The following is a 3,710-nucleotide window of genomic DNA, read 5'->3' as shown; positions in this document are numbered from 1 at the left end:
ATAACACCCCAGAAAAACCCTGGAATTGCTGAGCCAGCAGAAAGATGGGGCTTAGCAGTCTAGTAGCCTAGGACGCTCAGGGAATTAACAGGAAAGGCCCCTCTTGCTTTGGGAGAGGGGGAACAGTACAGGACAGGAGCATCCCAGCAAGCCAGTGGCAAGCCCCACCTCAACAAACCAGGAAGAGATCCTGAGCCCCAGGGTAGTGGAGCAGGCAAGCGCCAATACCAGGATTCTCACCCTCACCCCAGTGCCTTAACACAGGCAGGGGAACAGGCAGACACCAGCTTGGAAAACCACCATGTATACTGGTATTCTCCAGCAGCCAAATCTCCTGGTGCCTCAGCACAACTCCAGGAAGCACAACTCCAGAAGGCAAAGCTCTGGGCTGACAGACATCCTCTTGCAGTCAAACATTTGAGTGCTTTGAAGAAACCTAGGTGAGCAGGCATCCTCCAGGGGTTAGACTCCCCACTCCCAGACCAAGAACTCCAGTGTCACTGACCCCAGCTCAGCACCAGGTAAGCTGCCAGACCCCTATGACCTCTAGTTGCCAGCACTGCAGCTGCCAGCACCAGAGGCCCCATCACACAAAGCCAATGACCAGTTCCTGGTCCCCTAGCACAAGAAGCTTGGGTCAGTGCCCCTTGTGCTCCAGCAGGAGAGCTCAATTTTAAAAGCCAGGAAATGGGTGAACACCATGAACAAAAAACGGAAATGGACAAAGACCAAAGATTCTTATTATAGGGACAGGGAAGATCAAAGCACAAATTCAGAAGAGGATAACATTGTCAATACACCCACATCCAAAACCTTAAAGGAGAATATAAACTGGTCTGAAGCCCAAAAAGCCTTCTTGGGAGAGCTCAAGAAGGATTTTAAAAGTCAAATAAGAGAGCTAGAAGAAAAATTGGGAAAAGGAATGATAGGTATACAACAGAGAGTTGATAGCTTGGAAAAGGAATGACAAATAATGACTGTAGAAAATAAGTCCTTAAAAAATACAATTGGCCAATTGGAAAAAAGTACACTGAAGAAAACAAGTCTTTGAAAAGTGAAATGGACAAATCCCAGCTGCCCCTGTGGTGACAGAGAAAGTGGCCAACATGGAGGGCACTCTGCTCCTACCTCCCTTAAGCCCCTATACCAGGTACACAGGCATGGTCAACCGAGCTACCCCTTACAACTACCCCGTTCCTGTTCGAGATGACGGCAACATGCCTGACATCCCCAGCCATCCTTAGGATCCCCAGGGTCCTTCCCTCCAGTGGCTGAAGAATCTGTGAATCTTCCATTTGCTCCCCCCAAATAAACATCCTTGTCTTAAAAAAAACAAAAAAAAACAAAAAAAAGAAAAGTAAAATGGGCCAAATGGAAAAAGAGTTACAAAATCTGATAGAAGAAAACAATTTGTTAAAAATTGGAATTGGGCAAGTAGAAGCTAATGACTCTATGAGATATCAAGAATCAGTCAAACAGAAACAAAAGAATGAAAAAAATAGAAGAAAATGTAAAATACCTCATTGGTAAAACAACTGACCAGGAAAATAGATCCAGGAGAGACAATTTAAAAATTATTGATATATCTGAAAACCGTGATGAAAAAAAGAGTCTGGATAGCATCTTTCAGGAAATCATTAAGGAAAACTGCCCTAAACTGCAGAACCAGAAGGTAAAAATTGAAGAAAAATTGAAAGAATCCACCAATCACCTCCTGAAAGAGATCCCAAATTGAAAATGCCAAGAAATATTGCAGTCAAATTCCAAAATTACCAGGTGAAAGAGAAAATACTGCAAGCAGCCAGAAACAATTTAAATATTGTGGAACCGCAGTCAAGATTATGCAGGACCTTGTAGCTTCTACATTAAAAGATCTCAGGGGGTGGCATATGATATTCCGTAAGGCAAAAGAGCTTGGATTATAACCAAGGATCAACTACACAGTGAAAATGAGCATAATTCTTCAGGGGAGGAGATGGGCATTCAACAAAATAGGGGACTTCCAAATCTTTCTGATGAAAAGACCAGATCTCAACAGAAAAGCTGATCTTCAAACACAAGACTCAAGAGACACATAAAAAAGGTAAACAGGAAAGAAAAAAACATGTTATTAATAAGGGCAAACTGTTTACATCCCTTTAAGGGAAGATGACGTGTATCTCTTAAGAACTGTATCATTATTAAGACATTTAAAGGGGGTGTACATAGACATACATAGGTGTGGGTATAAGCTGACTTTGATTTGATAATAAAAAAATCTAATTAAGTGGTAAAAAGGGATTGTTCTGGGAGAAGAGGAAAGGAATAGGCAGATAAGGGTAAATTATATCACATGAAAAAGCACAAAAACCTATCATAGTACAGGGAAAGAAGGGAGGGAGATGAGCATTGTTCGAACCTTACTGTCATTGGATTTGGCTGAAAGAGGGAATAACATAATCAATTAGGCATAGAAATCAAACTCACCCTATAGAAGTAAAAAGGGAAAAGGGAAAGAAAAGGCAGGACTGATAGAAGGGAGGGCAGACTAAGGGAGACAATGGTCAAAAATAAAACTCTAGTAAGAAGAGAAAGGGAGAGAGAAAAGCATAAACTGGGGGGGGGGGTAGGAGAAGCCACGGGGATAGGTTGGAGAGAAAGACACAGACAGTAATCATAACTGTGAATGTGAATGGGATAAACTCTCCCATAAAACAGGAGCAGATAGCAGAATGGATTAAAAACCATAATCCTACAATTTGTTGTTTACAAGAAACACATTTGAAGCAGAGAGATACACACAGAGTAAAAGTAAAAGGCTGGAGCAGAATATATTATGTTTCAGCTCAAGTGAAAAAAGGAGGAGTAGCAATCCTGATCTCAGACAAAGCAAAAGCAAAAATAGATCTAATTAAAAGAGATAAGGAAGGAACTTGCATCCTCCTGAAATGAACCATAAACAATGAAGTAATATCATTACTAAACATTTATGCACCAAGTGGTATAGCATCCAAATTCTTAGAGGAGAAGTTAAGAGAGTTACAGGAAGAAATACACAATGAAACTATACTAGTGGAGGACCTTAATCTCCCCCTCTCAGAATTAGATAAATCTAACCACAAAATAAACAAGAAAGAAGTTAAGGAGATGAATAGAATTTTAGAAAAGTTAGATATGGTTGACCTCTGGAGAATATTGAATAGAGACAGAAGGAATATATCTTTGTCTCAGCAGTACATGGCACCTGCACAAAAATTGACCGTGTATGAGGGTATAAAAATCTCACAATCTAATGTAGAAAAGCAGAAATATTAAATGCATCCTGTTCAGATCATGATGCAATAAAAATTACATGTAACACAGGGCCATGGAAAGATAGACTAAAAAATTAATTGCAAACTAAATAATCTAATAAAAGTTTTTGCACAAGCAAAGCCAATGCAAACATGATTAGAAGGGAAGCAGAAAGCTGGGAAACAATTTTTATAGCCAGTATCTCTGATAATGGCCTCATTTCTAAAATATATAGAGAACTGAGCCGAATTTATAAGAATGCAAGTCATTCCCTAATTGATAAATGGTCAAAGGATATGAACAGGCACTTTTCAGAGGAAGAAATTAAAGCTATTTATAGTCATATGAAAAAATGTTCTAAATCACTATTGATTAGAGAAATGCAAATCAAAACAACTCTGAGTTACTCCATCATATCTATCAGATTGACTGAAATG

General features: G+C 39.7%; 1 pseudogene; it reads left to right on the top strand.

The window, feature by feature from the left end:
* The first annotated feature begins 539 nt into the window (after positions 1–539).
* LOC114022891 lies at positions 540–1,286 on the top strand (annotated as a pseudogene).
* The last annotated feature ends 2,424 nt before the right edge of the window (positions 1,287–3,710 follow it).

The sequence above is a fragment of the Vombatus ursinus genome, unplaced genomic scaffold (assembly GCF_900497805.2).
Source record: "Vombatus ursinus unplaced genomic scaffold, bare-nosed wombat genome assembly UNPS02014814.1, whole genome shotgun sequence".
Classification (NCBI taxonomy): Eukaryota; Metazoa; Chordata; class Mammalia; order Diprotodontia; family Vombatidae; genus Vombatus; species Vombatus ursinus.
The sequence above is the reverse complement of the archived record's forward strand: the minus strand, read 5'-3'. Positions and strand labels throughout refer to the sequence as shown.